Below are 27,556 nucleotides of genomic sequence, written 5' to 3' on the forward strand. Positions count from 1 at the left end.
GAGAATAATGGTTGTAAGACATAAAAGGTATATTAAATATATTCTGAAAAATATTTCAATATATTTCATTCAATATGATGAGTGATAAATACTGTTTAATTGTATCTTTCTTCAAATGAATGTGTCTATGTTATGAAATAAAGCCCCTCTTTATTAATGAGGGTGTCGCTTTACTTAAAAAAAGTGCTAATTAAATTCAGCTACATGTGAAATCCCAGCATAGAGCATTTAGACTTATATTCTTAACATGGTAAATCTTTAACAGCAATTTTTAGTCTCTTTTTAAATTGCTGCAGTTTTGATACACTTTCAACCACAATTTCTTCTGTTTGATTTTACAGATCACTTTTTCAAAAACCGTCACCAATTCCTTCCTAATCAATTTCTGGGATTTATCATACCTTCACTCTGGCTCACCTTGTAGGTGCTCACCTAATTCAAGTGATCATAAAGTTCTCATTTCTAATTTTTAGTGTAATATCTTGCTGAACACTTTTACAGCACTGAAAGCGCTTTCATTCTTTCCAGACATCATTCACCACAATGTAAATGAGTGGCACATGAGAGACCTTGAGTGGGCACACAGATGGGCAAGTAGCTCTCAAACTAAGGAAAGTGCAGAACAGCAATGGGGCACAGTCATTTATTTGTTGAGTGTATGAAGTAGTACTTATGTAACCATACTATTGGGTGCTATAATAATTATATCTGGGTATGGACTATGTGTGTGTGTGAATGTATGCATGTATATATGATGAATCAACATTTATATGTTATGTTTCATTTTTAAATATAATGTATGCCAGGGACATACTTGAATCAATATTTATTAAATTTCTAGATTGCTTTTGTACATTTCATTTTTTATATCTTTTGCTAAATTCTTATAAAGTTTTATACTGTGTCTCTCTGTTAACTAGTTACTCAACTGATTTATTTTCAAACTATGTTTATAATCTGTGAAAATTTTAGTGTGGTATGTATCTCCTAAACTACATTTCATAAGACTCATTAGAGAAAATCACTTTTCCTTTCAATGTGAAAAAAATATTAGTTTTATGGGAATGTTTTAAGAACTTTTAAAAAATTTAACAAATTAAATATTAATATGTAAATTGCTAGTGGAAATCACAAAACTCAAGATTATTAACTTTCTTAGAATATTTCATGATTTTTCAATGTCACATTATTTGTCTCTTTGCCAATTAGATGTGTCATAAAACAAAACAATGATGAAAATCCAAGATATGCTTTTCTCATTATTTTATCCATATTTCATTCATGAGGAAATCTATAAAAGTAAAATGGAAAAGGGCAAAAACATGTTGAATGAATGAAAACTACAGTAAAAGACTATAATAAGTTGAATAAGAATATAGGGTGAATGGTGATTAGCTCCTGTTTTCTTTCTATCTCCCATTCTTTCTTTTTAATATATTTTTTCAGATTTTATTTATTTATCTGACAGAGAGAGACACAGTGAGAGAGGGAACACAAGGAGTGGAGTGGGGGAGGGAGAAGCAGGCTTCCCGCCAAGCAGGGAGCCCGATGTGGGGCTGGATCCCAGGACCCTGGGCCCATGACCTGAGCTAAATGCAGACGCTTAATGACTGAGCCACCCAGGCGCCCCCCATCTCCCATTCTTAAGAAAGACTAAAGTTCTTACTTATCTTGCAAAGAGAGTTATTAGGAAATGACTATTTCATTTGGTCCCAAATTATATTGTATAGTTGTCTACTGTAAAAACTCCATTATCTTTATTTTGAGCTTTTTGTGATAGTATAGACCAAATAAAAAATATTATTTTTCATAAACCTCACATAAAGTTGACCCCTTATTTTAGATTATTGGATTTTTGAACCCTAAGTATAGAATAATGGCAAAATCTCCTGTTATATATCAAGAATGGTAGTATATATGTTGTTTTGACCGAAACCAAAATGCTTCTTCTTAAAAAAAAAAAAGATTTTAAGGCGCCCCTTAAAGTTCCTAAGTATTTTTTATATTTAATGTAACTTCTAAATCTCTCTTCTTAAAAAGGATATACTATGGGGCTCCTGGGTGGCTCAGTGGTTGAGTGAAGGCATTCATTATAAAACATCTATACATTTAATTATCAAAAGCAGAAAAGGATAACCCAAGTTCAAATGCATTTATTAAAATATATAAAATAGGAAAAATATACATATATGAAATATACATATATGAAATAGGGGTTCCTGGGTGGCTCAGTCATTAAGCATCTGCCTTCGGCTCAGGTCATGATCCCAGGGTCCCCCCGCTTGTGTCCCTTCCCCCGCTGTACCTCTCTCTGTCAAATAAATAAATAAAATCTTTAAAAAAAATACTCAGGAACTTTAAAACTTTCTGAAATAGATTTTCTAAATGCAAGAATTAGAGAGAAGCTCCCTGCCCACTTTTTCTGGATGTTTCTGGGCATTATTTTATTTTCTTAAAATTTAATTTCTGTTTTAATAAGTTAAATGAAATGAAATACATGGATCTTAAATGTTTATTTTGATGCCTTTTGACAAATGCATATAATCATAGGGGCCATGCTGAAGTCAAGATTAGAACATCTCCATCACAACAGAGAATTCTCTTGTGCCCCTTTTGAAGTCAAGTTTCACACAAGAGGCATCCACAGTTGTGATTTTGAAAAGTATATATTAGTTTTTGTTTCTGCATGGAGTTCTTGAAAATATAATCACATAACATGTGCTCTTTTGTATCAAACTCAAAATAACAGCTGAAAAGTCCATCCATTCTGTTGTAACAGTGACTTGTTCTTTTTTTGGTTGCTGAGTAGTATTCCATTGTGTGGGTATACATTTCATATGTCCTCTGTCAGGTGGAGGGACATTGGGTTGTTTCTAGTTTTTGATTCTTACTAATAATGTTACCTATAACATTTTTATACAAGATATTTCATGAACACATATTTTCATTTCTCCTGAGTAAACCTAAGTAGAATGGCTGTGTCATAGGGCAGCTTTAACTTTAGAAGAAACTGCCAGACTGTTTTCCAAAGTAGAAATTTTATTTTTTCAGTCCTACCAGCAAGGTCTGAGAATTGCAGTTGTGCCACATCTGTGGTAATATTATATCCTGACAATTATTTTGTTTTTAGCCATTGGATTAATATTTGCTGTAATAAACACAAAACTTTGATATATAGAATATAAAAATATTGAAAAACTAAAATATGAATTATTATTAGAAAAATTGAAGGAGGACACAAAGTGAAAAATAACACAATGTATAATTATCCAATAAGCATATGGAGAAATGCTAACCTCACATTTCACATATCAAACAGCTGCTAATTAAAATACAATCCCACTTTAAAAATGTGTCAAATTAGACATTATTAAAAAGGAAAACACATAATGTTGGCAGGATAGAGTACAAGGGGGATTTATATCCTTTTTTAAATTAGGTTATAGATTTTTATATATTTTTGGAGAAGAATTAGCAGTATTTATAAAAAGTTCTTAATATGTCCTCTGTACTTGTTACCTAGTATTTCATCTTCTACATACATATGAAAAGGAAATAGTGAGGGACAGAAATAAGGAAAGAGATTTTAGCAAGGATGTTTGTTGAAAGTGTGTAACATCAAAATACTAAAAATATTTAAGAAATCTAATAGGAAGTTTTCAAGTTAAAGCCTATAAAATATTCTTGAATACTATATAGCCATTACAACACATTTTACAAGAATATTGTATAAGTCACTCATGTTTAAACTTAAATATTACATATAATCTGATTTCTATTCATAGTCATATATAATCACTCACATATTAAAATGTGCACAAGTATATACCAGGAAGAAACACTTGAAAATTATTTGTGCTACATCGGGGTGATGCCATTATTTCTGACCTGTTTTCTTTCTTCCTTTCAAAAAATTTTTATAACAAATATGTATTATTTTAATTATTTTAAAATTACTGTTTCCTTTATGTTCATATATATTGTCTTATATATGATCGGTATTGTCTGTGTACTATCTATGCATTATCTCTAACTCAGACACTGGTATTATTCTCCTGTCCTACTATTTCCCATGCCACTTTTACTTATTTGCTGGGTACTATGGAGAATACTTCAAGTAATGAAACTATGCCTTGTTCTACTTTCACTCACTACTCCTTCAAAACATCCTCCTTCCCCACATTTACACACATAAGAAAAATTTAGTATGAGGTATATCCACTTGTCCCATATTTATAACTATAACATCTACCTTGTAGCACTGAAGTGGGCATATAAAAATACTGTAAACAAAGTGCATAATCAGGAATAATCCAAAATTACTTTTGTAAGAGTAGAGCTGTGACCTGGTTGCTCCACATGGTGAGTTCCTCCTGAAATTGTTTGCCCTGCATAGAGCTTCAGATTTGATTTAGTTTCACTACTGAAGCATTTTAAAATGTGTCAAATTAGACATTATTAAAAAGAAAAACACATAATGTTGGCAGGATAGGTTTCCAACTTTATTCAAAATATCAAAAAGATTTGATGACACTGGGTGTGTGGCTCTGAAAAGCCTGAAAAAGAATACCAAATGTCCCCTGTTTGTTGATACTTTTTTCCTAATGTCCTTTACAGATTTTAATTATTTTGTTTTTATTGAATGAAAATTTGCATAACTTAAAACTAAGCATTTGAAAGTGTACAATCACTTGTGTTTAGTATGTTCACAATGTTGTACAACCACCGACTCTATCATGTTTTAAAATATTTTCATCACCCCGAAACAAAACCCCATATTCATTAAGGAGCCACACTCTATTTCCAACTGACCCCACTCACTGACAACAACCAGTTTGCCCTCTGCTGCTATGGATTCACCTATTCTGGATATTTCACATAAACAGAGTCGTACAATATGTAACTTTTTGTGTCTGACTTCTTTTAGTTAGCAAAATGTTTTCATTGTTCATTCTACTTCATTCACTTTTATGTTGAATAACATTCCATCCTGTGTGTATACCATTTTTGTGTATCCATTTATGTTTGTGGATATTTCTTTTTTTTCCACCTACCTATTGTGCTTATGTACTCTTGTGCATAGTGCTGCTATGAATATTTATGGAGAGGATTTGAGTACCTGTTTTTAATTCTTTTGGTTATATACTTAGGAGAAGAATTGCTGGGTCATAAGGTATGTAGGCACCCTTCATTGATCACCAGCATCTATTTTTTGTTTGTTTTTTCCAGCTGAATTTCAATTTTAATTAAATAATCAATCTTTGCCTATTCAGTTTATGGAACTCAAGAGAAACTGACCATTTATCCAGGTCCAAGAGTGACTCCTCATTAGCTTTGGCCAATTATGATAATTAGATTTCTCTTACAGGTAATTGGTTCAGAGAAAAATCAACTTAAACCCATCAACAAATGATGCTCCCCTGGGGATTGTTTTAGCCAGTAAATGGACATATGACCTAAAGTGAATCAAGTTATATAAAGGAAGAACTTCTATTCAAGCCTTGTAGGGAAGGCTCTCTCTCATCTTCTGGACATGAGAAAGAGGTAGGTATTGTCACAAAGGAGCCACAGTGCCAGAGATAATAGGGGTATCAGAGATGATAGGGATAAACTGGGAGAAATTGAACAGAGTCTCAATAACACTACAACTGATGTTGACCCTCTAGCTGGACTTCCAGTCGTGATGAACAAATTGCACATGCTAAGTTGTTTGAGTCAGATTTTTATTACTTGCAGTGTGAAGCCTGTATTTAATAACCCCATTTAATTGGAGCACATACTCTTTCACTTGGAAGAGATTCATTTGCATTTATTTCCCTGGATTTATTTATATTTACCCATTTATATTCCCTGTGTGGCTCTTAAAAGCATTTAAATTAGCAAACCCTGATCTAGAGAATTTCAAAGACAGATTATCTTTCAACTAATCCTCCCCAAATGATGTGTGTGTGTGTGAAGAGGAGGTAATGATTTTGATTACATATCCTCTACTATATATTTACATATATATATGTGTATATATATATATAGAAAGAAGACATTTGATGTTATATCTTAAAGAAATAAAGGAATATATTTGTAATAGCTGTGTAGCTTAATGTGTGTACATCACTGATAAAAAGTATTCTCCTTCCCATATACCTTACAGTGGCATGAGTTTCCTCAAAAATAACTTTGAAAACTGAAATATGAACAAAATTATTTCAGGTCAAGTGTTTATTTGGCCCATAATATTTTAAATTATATTACAACATAGAAAAATTCCACTATGAATTACATATAAAAGTTAGTGTTTAAGCATTTCAGGTAACATGTTTAACAAGTTTCTTCTGGATAACAGAAAAGATTGACTTTTATTGTGACAATGACAATTCTTTTGATTAAATAATCATCAGGGAGTTGAGGAGTTATCAAAGTGCACTTACAGTTCTTGAAACAGCACAAAGGAAATGTTTGTATTGCTATTTTCTTTATGACGAGAGAGAAAGGTAAATGCATCTATTTCATTCAAAAGTTCAATCAAGGCATTAATAAAAAGTTAAAAAGAATGGAGACTAGAATACATCTACTTTTTTTAACCTAGTTAGAAAAATTTTCTGATTATCTAAAGATTCTTCCTTGTTCCCCTTTAGTATTAAAGTGTAATGCTATATTAATAAAACCCAGATATATAAGATGTTGACATTTGTGTGAGCACATTAGAGCATAAGGAACTGTTTCCACTACTCTTCCCTTCATAATTTTTTTTCTAATGAAAAAAACCCTTGAAAATTATTATATATATATATGTAGATTTTATTTTTTTCATGCTTACTAATAGAATGATATAGCATGATGACACAGAAAGTATTAAATGGCACAGAAAGTAAATTACCTTTTCAAGTGAAATCACCTTTCTCTAGAAAAGTGGAAAATTACTTATGAATAAGCATATTCTTTTAATCATGTATAGCCAAAGAAGTTCTATTGTAGATACTTCATGATGTAGATACAATGATAATCCAGAAAATATTAGTGGAATTTCTTTTTTTCTAGAATATTGTATGACTTCAATATTTTAAGGAATTTCTTTCACATATTATATGAAGGCAATGTGATGATTTTATGGAAAGAAATTAAATGGGAGTTTTTGAATTCTTTTTTTTCTTTTTAAGATTTTATTTTTAACTAATTTCTACACCCAATGTGGGGCTCAAACTCAGAAACCCAAGATCAAGAGTTGCTTGCTCTACTGTAAATGAATATAGGGTTTTGTTTCGGGGTGATAAGCCAGCTAGGCACCCAGGAGTTTTTAAATTCTCATCTAAATATTTTGCAGTGGGGTCAGTGGGAATGTAGCATGAAAAGGTATTATACTTAGCATATTCAAGCATATTTTTTCATTTGTAGTTTTGTTTTCTCTAAGTATTATTAGATATTGATATATATCCTAATTTTACACATTTGTTTTTAAATATATATCTGAATATGACTACAACTAATTTCTTTGAAAACAAAATTAAAATTAGTGTAGCTATTATGTTAACAGAAAATTTATTTACCACAAGTACTCAATATTATGACAAATTCTATCATTTTCAGATTTTGAAAATATTTATTAAAATATGTTATTATTGGAGCAAGCTAATATTTTTATAGATGAACGAAATCCATTAAGTGTAAGTAGACAAAAATACTTTTTAGGTTAAAAAAACCTTTAACATTACTAATTAAAATAGTCTGTTAAATCATTTAACAGGCAGCTTTTTAAGGACTAATTGACTAATTTAGTCATATTTATCTGTGACTGAGGACCATTCAAAATATTGAATTATATGAGATGTTTTAAAACAAAATTAGAAATTTTATGCAGTCTTTAAAGTAGAACTCAATGTACTTTAATATATACAACATCTACCTGTCCATCCACATATCTCTCTAACTAGCTTTCTATGTATGCTTTTATATGTGCTGGTGAGAAAATGTTAATTGTGGTAGCCTTTGGAAATGGGAGTTATATTAAAGAGATTAAGGGGTATTGCTTTGTGTTGTACATTGTTTTGTATTGTTGGAATTCTTATGATTTATATACAATTGCTTATAAGAAAAAGGTCAAATAAAATAATTTAATAATATATTATACAATCAATAATTTTAAAATGAAGTTATTAATTCAACTGTTTGAAGTACATAGACCATGACTGATGTAGGGAAGGAGAGGAAGAAGCAGGCTTCTGGCTGGGAGCTGGGAGCAGGGAGCCCAACACCGGGTTCAATCCCAGGACCTCTGAATCACAACCTGAGCTGAAGGCAGATGCTTAACCAAGTGAGCCACCCAGGCGCCTGTTAGAAAGAAATGTAGACTAGGAATAAAGATATAAATTGACAATCCAAATTCATCACCATACTGATGTTTGGTATAAAGAAACCTAGAAGCTCTCTATATTTAAAATCTCCATAATTGGAAAATAATTACATACCTATTTAACTGACAAATGTGTGTTAAATAGCAAATAAGTAAAAAATATGTCCCAAAACTAACTTTCTTGTAAAGGACTAATGATGCCACTATTGTAATTTTTTCTATTGAAATCATACTCCTTTTATTACCACTAAGTCAATGCCTAAAATGGACCAACTCATCCTGGACGAAAAAAAGGACATTATACAGTTCCATACATTATGAACTTAAGGCACCCATGTTTTAAAAAGCAAATAGAAAACAAACAACAACAAAACATTAACAATAACAAGAACAGTAGCTGCAACATTGCCAGGACATAAAACAATGGGATAAGACAAATGTAGCTTAGAAAACTAGATGTAAAATTAACACATGAAAAATACATAATAAACTGATTTTTTTATGAGGTTGCTGACAGATGAATGGCGTCATATCAAAATATCATCTTTAAAAAGGAAAATACTAATCAATGTTCCCATATACCCCTTCTCTCCCGTACCCTTGAAAGAGTCCATGATTGCATGCACTTATACCTAAATTCCTAAATGCTGATATGTGAATGAAAACTCCTTAGCCTTTATTGCGGTTATAGTGTTTCTGAAAATCATATTTGGTACAATTTGCTGATTTAGACAGAGCATATTCTATCGGCTTCAATTGGGTAGAGCATAGTTAGAGTGTAGACCATTATCCCACTCAAAAATATGTACATTTAAGGGGCGCCTGGGTGGCTCACTTGGTTAAGCATCTGCCTTCAGATCAGGTCGTGATCCAGAGGTCCTGGGATTGAACCCTGTGTTGGGCTCCCTGCTCCCAGCTCCCAGCTCCCAACCAGAAGCCTGCTTCTTCCTCTCCCTCTGCCCCTCCCCCCAGCTTGTGCGTGTGCATGGGCTGCTCTCTCTCTCTCTTTCAAATAAATCAAAACTAGGAACATGGGTGTTATGAGATGGTAGAAAGATAGTCTGGGGTCGCCTGGGTGGCTCAGTCGTTAAGCGTCTGCCTTCAGCTCGGGTCATTATCCCAGGGTCCTGGGATCGAGCCCCGCATCGGGCTCCCTGCTCGGCAGGAAGCCTGCTTCTTCCTCTCAAATCTTTGCATTTTAACAAATACCATAAACTATAAAGAAAGGGAAAAGACAAATGACATTTGGCATAAACATTTTGCAAACTTTATCACAGATAAAGGCTAGTAGAACCAATATATGAAAGCTTAAATATTAAAGATGGGGGAAGAGCAACACCCAACAGAGAATTGGGCTAAAGTGATAAACAGACAATTCTCAAAAGAAAATATAAGGATGACCATTAAATTTTTCTTTGTCTGTCTGACTTATTTCACTTAACATAGCAAATACCATATGATTTCATTCATATGTGGAATTTAATAAACAAAACAATAAGCAGAGGGAAAAAAAAGAGAGAGAGAAACAAACCAAGAAACAGACTCTTAACTATAGAGAACAAACTGATGGTTACCAGAGGGGAGGTTGGTGGGGGAGGGGTTAAACAGGTGATGGGGATTAAGGTGTACAAGGGTGCACTTGTGATGAGCACCAGGTGTTGTATGGAAGTGTGGAATCACTAAATTGTACATCTGAAACTAGTATTACACTGTATGCTAACTGGAGTTTAAAACAAAAAAATGACCACTAAATTTTTTAAAGTTCATTTATACGCAAAAGAAATTAACTTTAAAATGACACTGACATATACTTAATGTTAAAAGACTAAATGTTTTTTGTCCCTACCATCAAGAAAAAGGTAGGGTATCTACTCTTACCAATCTTATTCAGAATAGCACTGGAAGGTCTACCTATTGCAATAAGGCAAGAAATGTTGATAAAAGACATATAGTTTGGAATGGAAAAATAAAACTGCAGATGGCATTATTGAGTAAATAGAAAATTCTAAGAATCTACAAAAACATTTCTAGAATAATAAGTGAGTTCAGCAACGTCACAGGATACAAGACCAAAACACAAAAATCAATCACGTTTTGATATATTAAAAATGAACACAAGGAAGCCAAAATTAAAAATACACTATCACCCATAAACAATCCAAAAAAAGTAAAATATTCAAGTATAAACATAGCTAAACACATACTGAGAACTACAAAATACTGATGAAAGAAATCAGAGCAGACTGAAATAAGTGGATATATGTTCTGAGTTAATAGACTGGAAGACTTAATATGGTAAAGATGTTACTCCTCCTCCCCCAAATTAATCTATAAATTTAAAACAATTTCTGTCAGAGCCCCAGCAACCTTTTTTGTAGACATCAGCTTATTGTAACATTTATATGAAAAGGCAGAGACCATAGTTTAGCTAAAGTGATCTTGACAAAGAAGAATAAAGTGGAGGGGTCACTCTGCCTGATATTCAGGCTTGCCGTAAAGCTAGAGTATTCAATCCATAGCCAAAAACAAACAAAACCCACCTCAAACTATACGTTGTAGTTTATAAAAATTGAACATAAATACATACAAGTTTTATAATACTCATGTATTGTAAAACGTAGAACTATAAGAACTTTAGAAAAACTCATAAGATAAAACCTTTAGGATCTAGGGCTGAGTAAAGAGTTTGTAGAGTTGACACCAAAAAACGCAATTCATAAAAAAATAAATAAATAAATTGTACCTGATCAAAACAAAAAATTTTATTTTGTGAAAGTCCAAGTGAAGAGAAGAAAAAAACTGGAAGGTGATGGAAAATATTTGCAAACTATTTACCTGGCAAAAGACTGGTAGCTACACTATACATAAAAAAACTTCAAACTTTCAACAGGGAAAATAATCTAATCAGAAAATGGGGAAAAATATGAATGAACATTTAACTAAAAAGGATATGCAGATGACAAAAATGAATAAAAATATGTTCAATGGCATTAGCCATCTTGGAAATTCATATTAAATCACAGTGATATATCCCCACAACCTATCAGAATGGCTAAAATAAAAAATAGTGGCATCACCAAATGCTGGTGATGATACAGAAAAATTGGATCAATCATACATTGCTGGTGGGAATGTAAAATAGTATAGCTATTTTTAAAAATGATTTGGAAATTCGATATAAAACTGTTTCCCAGCAATTACACTCTTGTGCCTTTAACCCAGAAAAATGAAAGCTTATGTTTACACAAAAACTTCTTTATGGTTTGTATCAACTTTATTTGTAATAGCCCAAAACTAGAAGCAGTCCAGATGTCTTTCAATAGGAGAATGGCTAAAGTGTGATACACTTGGAATACAAAGCCTGGGATACAAAGAATCCATGCCAGTATTATGAAAAAACAATTTTTTCATACACACAACAAATTGGCTCAGTGAAAGATGCCAAATCCACACTGTATGATTATACATATACAGCATTTTTGAAATGACAAAATTTTAGAAATGGGGGCAGATTATTTGTTTATAGAAGTTAGTAATGGGAGTAGAGATGGGGGAGGGAGGTAGGTGTCATTATAAAAGGGCAACACCAGGGATCCTTGTGGTGATGAAACTGTTCTGTATGTACACTGTGGTGGTGAATTCATGAATACATATATGATAAAATTATGTAGAATTAAATTCACATACACACACAAAACAAATGAAGAGAAGTAAAACTCAAGAAATCTGAATGTGACTGGTAAATTTTATCAATGTCATTAGTCAATATCCTTGTTGAGATATATTTACTACACAAGATGTTTCCCCTGTTGGAGGAAACGAGAAGAGTACATGATATCTCTCTGTATTATTTCTTATGACTGCAAGTAAATCTAAAATTATCTTAATAAAATTTTTAATACAAAATATTACCCTGAGACATTATTTCTCACCTATCATATTGGAAAATTACAAAGCTTGACAAATTGTTCATTTGTTGAGGCTGTGAGGAAAGAGTTACTCTCATATATTGCCTGTGGAAGATGAAATGAGTACCTTTGTGGAGAATTGGGAAATACATAATAAAATACATGTGCTTACTTTCTGATTCAGCCATTATTGTAAATACTTATCCTGACTATAATTCTCCAACAATATTACTTATATATCCACAGTTTTATTCCATTACTTATAAAGGCAATATATTGGAAATAACCTAAATATTCAAACATGGGAAAGTATTAAACTGAAGTGCATCCATCTTCATAATGAAGTGTCATGTAACTGTTAAAAAATATAGACTATCTTTATGAATTGAACTTTCAGGAAGTAATTCCCAAGGTGTAGTTTTAAGGGAAATTGACAAAGTTGAAAAGATATCTATAATATGATACCAATACCTTTTGTATAAGAAATGGGAACAAATGCATATATCAGCTTAGTTTTCCTTTTTTTTTTTTTTTTTTTAATTAATTTATTTATTTGACAGAGAGAGACACAGCAAGAGAGGGAACACAAGCAGGGGGAATGGGAAAGGGAGAAGCAGGCTTCCCGCTCAGCAGGGAGCCCAATGTAGGGCTGGATCCCAGGACTCTGGGATCATGACCTGGGCCGAAGGCAGATGCTTAACAACTGAGCCACCCAGGCGCCCCATCCGCTTAGTTTTCCTAAAAAGAAAGAGAGGAGGGGCACTTAGGTGGCTCAGTGGGTGGATGGACAGACTCTTGATTTCTGCTCAGGTCATGATCTCAGGGTCGTGAGAAGGAGCCCTGAGCAGCTCTGTGCTCAGGGTGGAGTCTGCTTGAGATTCTCTCTCTCCTTCTCCGTCTCTCCCTCCCTCTCAAATAAATAAATAAATAAATAAACCTTAAAAAAAAGAGAGGAAGGATAAACCAGAAACTACTAAGAGTGATTATCTACAGGAGATGGGTTGGGAATGAGTAAAAGAATGAATGATAGGGATGAGATGGAATTAACATGGGAAAGCAGTACTTCTCTGAATATAAAATATTCCCTAAAATTAAAAAAAATTAGGTTATATACTAATTTTTCAAGAAACATAAAGTAATTTTATTACATATCATTTATTCAAGCAGAAAAATATTGACAAATTCTTATCACAATGTATTAAAATAAAACTAACTGGATGTTAAAATATTGCATTTAATTTCCCCTAAGTTGTTATTCTAAAGCCCTGTTGGATGATTATATTACAGTTAGGTTCATACACACATGCACACACAGATATGTATATCATAATTTTAATGTCTAATTTTTACATGTCTATTTCTCTTGGATTCTCTGGGCATCAGGTATTACATTAAATTTGAATTTCAGATAACCAAGGGTTATGCAATACAGAATGTTTAGCATAGTTTTTTTTTAAGATTTTATTTATCTGAGAGAGAGCAAGGGAGCACATGAGCGGGGGAGGGGCAGAGGGAGAGGGAGAAGCAGACTCCCCACTGAGCACAGAGCTTGATCTTAGGATGCTGAGATCATGACCTGAGCCTAAGGCAGAAGCTTAACCTGCTGAGCCATCCAGGTGCCCCTAGCCCATGTTTAATGAGATAATATCCATAAATTACCTGGACTTCATTAGAACCAGGTATTATATAAATACATCATGAATATCTCAAATGTAGGTGCAAATTAATTTTAAAAGTTTAAAATGGCATAAAATCTGATTTAATATGTTTGTGAGATTTTTTTCCTTTAGGTAGGTGAGTAGCCTGCTTTCAAAATTGATTCAGAATCCTAGGAACTGAAGTAAGATTGATGCTTAGATTTCTGTATATTCCTGAAAGATTATTTGACACCTTTACATTTTTGTATACCATTTTGACCTGAACACTGTGTCCTTTGAAATATGTATTTATGATTTGAGTCCTCTGAAGCTAATAGAATTCTCAGAATTCTGCCTGCCCTGATGTGCATATGTGCCAAACAATGCCATCTCAAAGATGTCATTCACGATGGTTAGTACATGATCTCCAAATATGCCAGAAATACTTTATGGATGACTTTGCCTTCTTAATGCCAGGCCACTTTGACACGCGTATCATTTCATCCTGGTCTGACCAATAGGTCTCTGTGTCAACTCTATTTGGAGTATAAAGTTTATTGTCTCTGAGTTTATCTTTCTTAATGCCTTAGTCTGTCATTTGAGGTACCATCTCCTCTGATGCTTTACTGGAAACACTAGGCAAGCACAAATATAAAAAGAGGGAAAGGACATCAAATAGGAAAGATAAAATGTTATAGAGTCATCTCTATGACTTCCATCATTTAGTTTTTTTCTTTTCATTCTTTTAATGAGGCATTAAAGCATTTTCCATCTCTCAGGAAAAATAAAATGAGAGTGTAAATGAGAAAAAAAAACCAAAGTGAGATAAAGATAATAATGTGCAGAAGAGGCATAAACTATAGATGTAGTTTGAGGAACAAGAAAATGGAGGAATTTAGGCATTTTGCATTGGAGACAAATGGAAAATCTTTTCTAAAAAGTAAAAAAAAAAAAAATTAAACAAGAGGAAATTGTTGCCAGCTAGTTAAAATACTTATAATCTTTCTCCATTTTATATTTTAGGTTGCTTTGGCTCTCTGATCCACAAGCTATGGCCCCTGGGTCAAAATCGGCCCACTGCCTATTTAGATAAATAAAATTTTATTAGAACAAAATATGCTTCTCATGGGGCGCCTGGGTGGCTCAGTCGTTAAGCGTCTGCCTTCGGCTCAGGTCATGATCCCAGGGTCCTGGGATCGAGCCCCGCATCGGGCTCCCTGCTCGGCGGAAAGCCTGCTTCTCCCTCTCCCACTCGCCCGTTTGTGTTCCTGCTCTCACTAACTCTCTCTCTTTGTCAAATAAATAGATAAAATCTTTAAAAAAAAAAAAAAAAAAAAAAGAACAAAATATGCTTCTCTATCTCTGTCTGTCTGTCTCTGCCTGTCTCTTCCTATCTTTCTCTAAAATATATATATAAAATCCATGACTACAGTCATGCTAAAATGGCACATTTGGGTAGTTTTCGCAGAATTCATATAACCCAGAAAGGTTAAATATTCACTATCCAGCACTTCACATAAAAAGTTTGCTAATCTTTGTTGGTTTAAATGATTCACTTCTGAAATGCCTCTATGCCAGTTCTTTTGGATCCACTTTATGTCACAAAATGCTAGAAATGTGTACTGTTTGAATACATGAAACTAGTTGAAATAATAAGCTGAAGTTATGTGCTATAATCTGAAAAGCATAAAAAATATTGTCAAAGAATATTTGGAGGTTTATGAATTATATTTGATGATATTCAGTGAGAGGTATAATTGAAGCCCCCAAAACAATATCAATTTTTGGGATATGGGTGATTTTTTTTACAGATTGATTACAGATTCAAAATGCTTTGTCTTAGAATAATATTCATGGATGCTTTAAGAACATGGACAAGAAATGTGCTATCAAATGTATTTTAAAATAAATACTGGTGTTAACATCAGCAAGGTCTACATAAAATATAATTATTAAAAATATTACATAGCTGAAATTTATTAATACTAAATCTCAGTATAATTATTTAAAGGCCAGCTTAAATAGTTTCCTCTTAAAACCTAAAGAAGAACATAATTAATATAAAATTTCACCTCTATTTTGTAATTTAATATAAACTTTTAAGGGATAATTAAACCGGATTTATTCAATAAAGGTTAAAACATCTAATGCTTTATTCAATATTTTAGATGTAGACATACCAAAAAATTGTTTCTATTATAAACAGCTAATTGAAATCTTTTGAAAGTTTCTCTTTTCATCAAGTTTCAAGATGTTGGCCCAACTTTCCTAAAATAATTTCATATGCAATATATTTTTTAAAAGATGCTGTAGAAAATCTATATTTGGTTTCATATTATTAGTATTTGGGAAAACTCTTTCCAATAATTATTCAACTAAAATATATACATTAAAATTTTAGCAAACAAAATGATATTTTTTTCTCTACTATAAATGACTCAGATTTAACACACATTTTATGAACTTCAGCTTAAATTGAGGAAAAAAGTTTACTTCATCAGGATGGTGAGTCAATCAGGTCAGACTTTTTGGTTTTAAGTGAGAGAAAATATACTCAAAATCAAAAGTAAAGTACTGGTGGTACACATAAATGGATGCACTTACAGATTTCAGCCTAGCTCGATATAAAATGGACTCTGCCAGTGTCATAGATCCATCCATGAAACGCAGAGCAGCCTGGGAGCAGAAGGCATAGGTCTAAATTACCACATAAACCTGAACTGAAGCAGAGCTCCTGAAAGAAAATAAAAGTCTTTGACAGGATAAGGACAATAGATGTTGGGGAGGCAAAAAGCAAATAAATATTCATTCAGTAATAATTTAATTTGCTACTTTAAAATTAAAGAGAAAATAGAAACTGTCTTTTTACCCCTTATGTACCAGTTTTATGTGTTATTTTGTCCAGTTTTATTGAGGTACAATTGACAAAATTGCAAGGCATTTAAAATGTATAATATGATGATTTGATATACATGAAGGGATTCTTCTCAAGTTAATTAATACATTCATCATTTTACATATTTAGCATTTTTTGTGTATGTGTGAGAAAATTTCAGTTCTACTCTCTTAGCAAATCTTGATGATACAATATGGTGTTATCAATTATAGCTATCATTTTATCCATTAGATCCCCAAAACTTACCACATGATATCATTTATATGTGAATTAAACAAAAAAGTTGTATCCATGGAAATAGAGTAGAAAAGTGGTTGCTAAAAGGGAGTGGTTGGTAAAGGGTGCAAACTGTCAGTTACATGTGTTATTTTAATACATTTAATAATTATAATATGGCACTGGAAAAGCATATGAATTAAGGTAATTTATTAATATTGCCTTTTAGGCTCTTCCTGGAGTAATTATTACAGAAAGAAAAAGTAGATAAATCACAAATAACATAATCAGATATAATGTAAAAGCAAACAATTTAGTCCATTGATGGCAATGGGAAATTAACAATATCACAACAATGTATGGGAACTAATAATTTTGATTCTGTAAAACATTAAGTAAAAGTCATCACACACTCTTGCCAACAGATCTTAAGAGCAAACAAATCTCAATTGTTTTAGTTACCAAAAAATTAAGATGAAATAATAAAAATGAAGGTAAGGAAATGCCATACTGGCATATTATGTACTATGAAAATAAATAAAAAATTTCAAAAATATATCTTGGTCACTACCAAATTATAAGTCTTATATTAAAATTTATGCTTAAAAGAATATTTTCCCTTATGCCTCAAACATTACACTATAATAGAGAGCTAACAAAATTTTATGTTTCTTTTGTACATAAATACTCCTTAAGCTCTAAAACATGTAAAACAGATGAGCATAGGGGGAAGAAAAAGAGAGAGGCAAACCATAAAACAGACTCTTAACTATAGAGAACAAACTGAGGGTTGTTGGAGGGGGGTGGGCAGGGGAATTGGTTAAATGGATGATGGGTATTTAGGACACTTGTGATAAGCACTGGGTGTAGTATGTAAGTAATGAATCACTAAATTCTACTCCTGAAACTAATATTACACTGCATGTTAACTAACTGGAATTTAAATTAAAACTTGAAAAATGAAAATTAAATAAATAATTTTGAAGTGTCAAGGTGAAAAAATTAAAAAATAAAACATGAAAGTAATTCTTAGTACCTTTATTAGAAATAGTGAGTGAGGGCGCCTGGGTGGCTCAGTTGGTTAAGCGACTGCCTTCAGCTCGGGTTGTGATCCTGGAGTCCCGGGATCGAGTCCCACATTGGGCTCCCTGCTCAGCAGGGGGTCTGCTTCTCCCTCTGACCCTCTTCCCTCTCGTGCTCTCTGTCTCTCATTCTCTCTCTCTCAAATAAATAAATAAAAAATCTTTAAAAAAAAAAAAGAAATAGTGAGTGATAGAAAGCAATGTTCTCAACATGAAACAGTATAGAGAATATTTTTCTTTTTCTTAAGGAATATTTGTTCCTTAGGAATTTACCTATTCTAAGTGGAAAAACAACTTCACATCTATTGTGTCATATCTTCCCATTGGAATGTTTCTTGTCATGCAGAAGTTTAGCGATGCTATCAAATAGTTTCATAAAACGTGTATTGATGATAAAATATTGCCCTCATTATGCCATGTTTCTAATGAGCACAACTCTTGCTTTACGACATCCAAGTACTAATAAAGTTTTATATCATGTAAATTGATGTCATTTAGTACTAGATAAGTTGTAACTTGTCCAAAAAATTTACAAGATATCCATCAAATACAGCCATTTGTGAGTTTCTCTAAGTTGAACTCTGAATTAATAGTTTATTTTGCAGAGGACCAACCAATTTTGTCCAATTATCTAGGACCCCTTTTTTTCTAAGACTCTTTCCTGTATCTCACTGCCTAATGATTTTAAGAGGTTGAACATACTTTGATAATAAAACTAACTATTTCCTGTTCCTAAAATGTCAAAAATACCCATAACCACAAACATCTAAGAACCCATGATTGTCATCTTTTTCTTTTTAGTGATTCAAAGTAATATAATGGTGGAAATATCTGTAATTTTTTAAGTCTTAATTTAAATTTGATGTTCCTAAATAAAAATGTGAATAATAAATAATATAAAAATATCTTTATGTAAAATAAAAGAATTTTGAAAATTAGCATAGAGAACTGATTGGGTAATATAGGAAAGAAATCAACAGTAAGATATGAATATCTCAAAATATAACTGAATCAGAACACTATCTGCAGAATCTGTTATACAAAAGGGCCTCATTGAACAGTTTATTGGCATTATCTCAGATTTATCTAAATTGTTTTTAGAAACCTAGAGTACAGACAAATCTTCTAAATTGAAGATTTAGAGAAGTATAGAACTGTCATGTAAGAATAAGAACTGAGGGAAATATTTTCATAAAAATTCACTTTAGCATCAAGTTAACATATTCCTTTATGGGCTATAATTTAACAGTTTATACATAACTCTATTTTATCACCAACATTAATAAGAAATGAAAGAAAAAATAGAGAAAAAGATCATATTTTGAACAATTGCTTAGGCCTAAGTGAAACAGGCAAAGACAGAAATTCAGAGTATAACTTAAAGAATAGTATTTTATTTACTGTATTTTAAGTATAAAACGATATCTAGATCTGCAGTTTTATTTAAAATAAACTATTGCCTAATGCAATGTTTATATATGTACTTCAATAACTGGCTAACCATGTGTGCGAAAGAATTAGAAAGACATAGCCATTATTTTCTTCTTTTCTTTTTGATAATGTTGGTGATTATCAATATTTTAGGATAATATGTCCCTCCACCTTTCCCCATTGCTCCATATTTACTTTAATACATTTAAGAAATTCCCTTAAATGCATTTCCTTGACAAATTTCTGTGCTGCTGTCGTCTCTAATTCACATACATCCTTTTATATTCTAACACCTATTCATTTTTAATGTTTTTAAAAACAACACCTAATTTAAGAAATTCTCTTAATTAGCATGATGATTTTAATTAGTTAAATGCAGTGCATTCAAAAACATCTAATTTCTGAGTTGCCTGGGTGGCTCATTTGGTTAAGTGTCTTGGTTTCACCTCAGGTCTTGATCTCCTGGTGGTGGGAGCCTCACGTGGAGCTCTGCGCTCAGTGGGGAGTCTGCTTCAAATTCTCTCTCTCTCTCCCTCCTGCTCTCTCAATTTCTCTCACAAATAAATAAATACATAAAATCTTAAAAAAAGAATTTCATTTCTTTTCCACCTGAAACCTTACTAAAACACCAGTAGAGAGTAAGAAGTAATGAACAACATGCTAAGTAAGGGAGAAGAGACAAAGCTGGAACTTCGTAAATGACTTACCAGAAGAGAGAACCCTGAATCTAAGCATGGAGAGAATCTAAATGGGGGAAGGTGGATTCACAACACACCAACCCACAAAGGCCTAAGATTGGGGACATCAGCAATCTCTAAGACTGGGTGTCAGCTAGGGCTGAAAAGAGAAGGGCTGTTTAAACATACCTATAAGAAGCACTTAGAGCTCCAGATCACTTCCTACTCCAGAGTGGTAGACAAATGTATCTGGACTCAGAATGAAAAATCAAAGCATGGAATCAAAGATGAAAGAAGAAAGTTTTAAGTGAAAATCTAGAGCTCAATCATTAGACATGCAAGATTTTTTTCTTTTATTTAACAATCATAATGTTGGCAGTCTATCTTGTACACGCCTAGCAGGATATTAAAATATTCCCTTCTGGGGAAAATAATATGTTCTAAAATAAAATATATGCTTTTGAGGATTCTCAACCAAACTTTGGCTCTCACCTAATTACCATACAATGAACCAGCATTTCAGAATCCTAATCTTAATATGAATATGGAGCTGAACATCATTGGGTATTTGTGGAAATATTTTTCCATTAACAAAAAAATGTGCAAAGCGCATATGAGAAAACTTTTGAAATGTTACTAAATACACCAAAATAATCTTTAAAAGTGGAAAAGCAAGTTTCTATATCAAATATGTCAAGTCTCCTAGAGTTAATTTATGAAAATGATTCCCATGAACACGCCAATGTTAATGTCTTCTTAAAACTAGTGAGTTGATTCTATATGTCATGAAGAAAATAATTTTTAAAACAATATTGAAGAAAAGCAATGCAAAAGAAGAGAAATAAGTGAGGGACAGTCATTTCAGATATTAAAACATATCATAAATTCTCAGTAATTTAAGAAGTGCCCTACTGAACATGAAATCGCTAAATGGAAGAAAATAAAAAGCACAGACAGATGTAAATACATTTGGAAATTCTGTGTACGATAAGGTAACACCTCAACTCAGTGGGGAAAAAAAAAAAAGTCCAAAACACAAAAAAACAAAACAACAACAACAAAAAACAAACGTCTAGATTTCCATTCAGTTGCCTTCTCTCTCTTTTTATTGTGGGAATCCAACCACTGTTAGACTGTATTCAACAGAACTCTGATATTCTTGGTTCCCCCCGACTTTTTTTTCCCTCTACTTCAATTTGGATAATTTCTATTGCTTTTTCATTACTTTCATGTACTTTTTCCTTGGGTGTTTACAGGTCTTTGTTCAGTTTATTAAGAATATTCCTCATTCTGCCTTTTCCAGTTCCAGCTCTGGGTGATGAGGAACTTCTGTCCGGGCTTCCGGCCATGAGGTCCAAGGGACAGACATGCAGATTTTGGACACAAGAAAACGGTCACAGCCTTGGTGCACTGCAAACAGGGCAATGGCCTCACCAAGGTGAATGGGCAGCCCCTAGAGATGACAGAGCTGCCAAGCTGTAAAACAAGCTACTAGAGATATCGTCTAGATCATCCCATTTCTATTTTTGGCTTTTGCTGAGATGACTCAGGGAACACATCCACTGAGTTTCTAAGATGCTTTCTGTTTTAACTGAGAGCATGTGACTTATACCCTTAGTCTCTCCAAAAAACCTTTAACTGAATCTTTTGACCCTTTCCTCTTTCTAAGATAATAGCTTAAAGTTGTACAGCCACACTTCAGTTTTTTTCTAGAGTACATGTTCACAGCAGTGAATTTTTGCTTGATTTGCTGTCGGGATAGACTAAGAATTTCCCAAATCATCGATTTCTGGTTTCTTTTTGTTTAGTAATTCTTCTTCCAATTCATTTTTCCCCTTCATATTTTACTGTTAGTATCAAAGAAATAAGTCCACATCTTAACACTTTGCTTGGAAGTTGCCTCAGCTACATGTCCAATTTCATTGTTTACAAGTGCTACTTTCCACTTAACTGTAGGACATAATTCTCCTAAGTTTTCTGTCACTATATAACAAGGATTTTCCTTTCCTATAATTTCCAATAATATGCTCCTCATTTTCTTACAAATCAGCAGTGCCTTTAATATCTATATTTCTACCAACAGATGACTTAGATATTCTCTGATATGATATATGTTTTCTACACCAGGATCTTCTCTTCTTTCCAGATAGTGAGATTTTTCACATCCATATTTCTATTCACGGTCTTTTAAAGACTATCTAAGCCTTTTAGATCTTATTCCTAAAAATTCTTCCAGCTTCTGCTCATTGTCCAATTCCAAAGCCACATTCACATTTGTTAAATATTTGTTATAGCAGTACTCTACTTCCAGGAATCAAAATATTTATGAGTTTTCTATTGCTGTAACAAATTACCACAAATTTACTGGCTTGAAACAACACAGATTTATTGTCATATAGTTCTGTAGGTCAGACATACTAGATAGGTCCCTTCGGCCTAAAAACAAGGTGTCAGCAACACTGTATTCATTTCTGAACTGTGTAGGAGAGAATCTTTTTCCTTGCCTCTCCCATATTCTAGGGACCTGTTTCCACTATCTTCAAGGCCAACAGTGTTGCACATTTCTGTGTCCTCTTTCTGTAGTGACATCTCCCTTTGACTTTCTTCTGTTTATCTCTTCCATTTTTAAGAACTATTGTGATGATTTGGGGCATATCCTGTTAATGTAGCATGACCTCCCCATCTCAAGTTACTTAATCACAACTGCAATTCCCTCTGCCATGTAAGGTAATATATTCATGGGTTCTGGGGATTAGGAAATAGACATATTTAGGGAGCTATTCTTTCCACCACATCTCCTTAAAGATATCTATCAATCTGTATGTTCTCCACAATTGGCACATCCTGTATTATCACTCTGTTAAAGTCTTGGTCATTTCTTCCCTGAAGTATTTCAATAGCCTCTTAAATAGTGTCTCTGCTACCATGCTTGTACACCTAAACTGTATTCTCAACACATCAGCCCAAATGGTATTTTTCCACTATCGTCAATATTATATTGTCTTGCTCAAAAAACTCCAATGTCTTTTTTCCTTACCTATGGTAAAATCTAATAACCTTAGAGTGGCTACAAACCTAGGAAATTTGTAAAACTCCAATATATTTCACAATTCACTTCAAATTATTCTTCTTAACCATGGCTTCTTCACTGTTTCTACAAATGGTAGCACTATAATCCTTTAAGGCCTTTGCCTTAAAATTCTATGCATCTGGAACATTCTTTCCCTTTTTACTCTCATATCTGAATACGTCACCTCCTCATTTTCTATAGGTCTTCTAAATATCACTTTATCAGTAATGACTTCCTTGACCCTTTTGTTTACAATATTCCTCTTTACTCCCCTTTAATGCTTTATTATTCTCCATTGTTACTTCCCTTTACAAAAGATATCTTTGGTCTCCTTATATTTATATTCCATCTCTTCCCACTAACATATAGGCTTTGCACATGGGAAGATTTTTTAGTATTTTGTTCACTGCTATATATTAAATACCAACAACAGCGCCTGGCCTATAGTGAAAACTCAATAAATATTTGAAAATCACAGGCATGAATAAATAAATTTATGAATCACCCTATCTGAAATCTGGTCCTTTGCTACAGAACAAGCTCTCCTGTCTTATCACATCATTGTTTCGCTTTCTCTGCAAGTGGTCTCTTGGCCAGATCCTTTACATTTTGCCACTATAAGCCATCTTTCTGTTTAATCCATTCACATTAAAATTGTGTCATAGCTATATAGTTACAATTTAGAGTCTGTATAGTCAGATATAGTCTGGTATAGCATACCTTTCTATATCCCTGAAAGATAGGACTTTCTTTCAAAGGTAAGTTTATTTTTATTGAGCAATTCTTTAAATAATCTATATATCAATCATCTGTCTTTTTTTTTAAGATTTTATTTATTTATTTGAGAGAGAGAGAATGAGAGGCAGAGAGCATGAGAGGGAGGAGGGTCAGAGGGAGAAGCAGACTCCCTGCCGAGCAGGGAGCCCGATGCGGGACTCGATCCCGGGACTCCAGGATCATGACCTGAGCTGAAGGCAGTCGCTTAACCAACTGAGCCACCCAGGCGCCCTCAATCATTTGTCATCTCGAGAGAGAATATATATGTTCTTGGTTGACTTTTTAAAAAATTGATTAAAGTGTTTGCAGTTCTTACATTACTCTCTAGTTTGCTTTTTTTATTTGTATCTGTATTTCTGTATTGCTCTAGTTTGTTCTCTAGGTGCTTTCAAGTTTAAAAGTATATAAGAGAAACAAAAGTAATTAAATTTCTAGAGGATATATTTAGAACAAAAATCACAAAAACAATAATCAATGGTAAGATACATTGTGTACTAAAAATAAACCTATAGATTGATAATTGATAATGTTCACTATAATTTAGGCAAAAATAATGAAATTACAAAACTTTCTAGAGCAAGAAAAAGAAGAAAAAATATCTGGTAGGAAAAATAACTAAACATGAAAACAACATCAAGTGATTTTACAACTATTCTCTGTACTACTGAAAACCAGAAATCAGAAAACGTAAATAAATGTATTCCAAGTTTGAGCATCATTTGTTTGTATCCCGAGACCTGATAAATCAAAGCTGTGTGAATGTTGTAGAATGAAACCTGTTCTAAGCACTCAGAAAATATACTAAACTTTGGCTCTTCTATGATATGTTTCCAGATTTTTGGTCAGGAGGACATGGTGAGATCTCACTTCAACGCACCCTTGTGATCTAAACTAGTACTTCTTAAAAATTAATGTGTATTTGAATCACTTGGGAAACTTGTTAAAATGCAAATTATGATGCAGTAGACCTGAGCTGGGAGCCTAAGCATTTTCAATTCCTAATAATTTTCCATGTGATGACAATGCTATTATTTATTTGTTGACCACTGAATAGCAAGTGTACAGAGCAATGATAGATAAATATATAAATAAACTAGAAAAAAGCAGTGCAAGACTCAAGATAAACAACTTTATTGCCTAGAAACGGATACAATTTTGGGCTGTAAGGAAAAAAAAACTGGGCCTGTAGAGCTCTAGGTACTAATAAAGATAGAAGCAGGATGGAACATAATACTCAGATTATCAGCCTGAAAGTGTTTCATGTGAGAAGAGAGCCTGGAGCCAGTTCCAGAGTTTAAAACCAGCAGTTGATGTGAAGTTCCTCTATTTGAAAAGCTGGCTAAAAAAAAAGGGCGGCTCACGCTAGGCCCGATGAGATAGCTTTAGAGTAAGTTGCGAGCCTCTGTATGGTGGAAGACAAGAAGCTTTGCAAGCAGAAGCTGATCCAGTTCTCCCACTGGGCCCATGGATGAATTTCTAACCCGAATATCACTGCAAAGCAGGAGCAACAGCCTGTGATTACACCTGACTCAGGACCGGAGGCTTATGATCGGGCAGTGCCAACACAGAACTACAAAACTGTGAAAAAGACAGGGACAGAGAAGAACAACAGCTAAAATAATGAAACTTGACGAAAATCCCCCCTACTTACTCAAAAAGTGCCTGCAAAACAAAGTGCCAACATACAAAAGAAATCTAATATCTAATGGTAACAAAGATAAACTTCACCACAGAAGAATATGATTTTAGTCCAAATTAATTTTTTAAATGTTTATATTGAAAATATTTAAGCACTCAACATAGAAAGGATAGACATCTGCATACTAATCACTAGATTATTATAATCAACAATTATTAATATTTTGTCATTCTTTTGTGCTTACATATGTTTATATGCATATATATCTATATATGTTTATACACATATATAAAACATACACCTATATACTTGCACAGACCTGTATGTATTTGTGTGTGTAAGACCAAGAAATTTCTCCTACATAAATACTTTCATTAAACCTAAATACTTGGGCACCTGGGTGGCTCAGTTGGTTAAGCGACTGCCTTCGGCTCAGGTCATGATCCTGGAGTCCCTGGATCGAGTCCCGCATCGGGCTCCCTGCTCGGCAGGGAGTCTGCTTCTCCCTCTGACCCTCCCCCCTCTCATGTGCTTGCTCTCTCTCATTCTCTCTCTCTCAAATAAATAAATAAAAAATCTTTAAAAAAAAAAAAAAGAAACCTAAATACTTAACATCCCAGCCATATTCAAACTCTCAAAATTGTTCTCAAAATGTGCTATATATCTTTTTTTGTGTTAAATCAAATATCCAATCAAGCTTCTTATGTTGCTTTAGATATTTGTCTTTTTAATCTAGAAACATGACAACCTCCTCACCTTCTTAAGATAACACTAACTTTTTGATGAAACCAGACACGCTTTATTGTACAACGTTCCATCTTCTGATTTCCTATAGATTGATATTTATGTCTAAAGACTTAATTAAATGTAGGTACTTTTTTTCAAGATTATTAAGTGATGCTATGTATTTTATTATTAAATCACATCATAAGACATGTAGGTATAGTTTATTCATGATTATTGATGCTAAGTTTGTTCTTGTATGCAATTTGCTACTCATCTATTAGGTGATAAGGTGACATTATTGGAATATCCTGTTTGCTACCATATTGTATCTAATTTTTTAACACTCATTAGTGTTCCTTATCAGTATATATACCTATTGAATATTATAAAGAAATTATCTGTTAATTTTATCTCCCCTTCTACATTTATTATTTAGGATTCTTCCATATAATAGAGCTTTTCTTCATCTACTGGAATGACAAAAATTTCTTATAAAACAAATGAGTATATGCTTATAGCTTTTCCTGTAACAACTACCTTCATTTTCTTTTTTTAATGGAAAGCCATGCATTGCCTTCATTTCTTGTATGTCAAATAACTGTAAATTTACTTTTTAGGAAAACATGAACTGTGTTTCCTAGTACAAAAAAAATCCTAAAAATTGTTTCTGTAATGTAAAGAAACATACAACTTTAATAGTGAAAAAAGTGCACCATAGTTACTATAGTCATTTCTACAGTTGCTGTGTTTCTTAAGTAACTATCTTGTCTAATAACACACAATGTAAAGAGCAAGTATGAAAAAGATATATTTACGTATAGTTTTAGAGACATTGAGGATTTTCTGTTGGCATTGGACAGCAAGTTATACACACAGCTGCAGTAGCAGAATATGCATATGCCTGTTGTTTCACAACACTGTGCATATTGGGAATGTTACTTCTTTTTTTTTAAAGAGATTTTATTTATTTATCAGAGAGAGAGAGAGACAGAGGCAGGCAGAGGGAGAAGCAGGCTCCTTGCTCAGCAGGGAGCCTGATGTGGGACTCGATCCCAGGACCCTGGGATCATGACCTGAGCCGAAGGCAGACACTTACTTCTATATTATTGAGTGCTATCATAACCGTTCCGGGAAGTCCCCATTGGATCAGAGA

The 27,556-nt window shown here is 33.0% G+C and overlaps 1 long non-coding RNA gene across 1 annotated transcript in view; it reads right to left on the minus strand.

Annotated features, from left to right (window-relative positions):
• Window positions 1–16,492: 16,492 nt before the first annotated feature.
• The window catches only part of LOC144379732 (uncharacterized), a 393,863-nt gene continuing 382,799 nt past the window's right edge, over window positions 16,493–27,556 (minus strand). Inside the window, exon 3 of the long non-coding RNA XR_013443115.1 lies at window positions 16,493–16,623. This is a non-coding gene — a long non-coding RNA (uncharacterized LOC144379732). The remainder of the gene's footprint in view (window positions 16,624–27,556) is intronic.

Source organism: Halichoerus grypus, chromosome 1 (genome assembly GCF_964656455.1).
Source record: "Halichoerus grypus chromosome 1, mHalGry1.hap1.1, whole genome shotgun sequence".
Lineage (NCBI taxonomy): Eukaryota > Metazoa > Chordata > Mammalia > Carnivora > Phocidae > Halichoerus > Halichoerus grypus.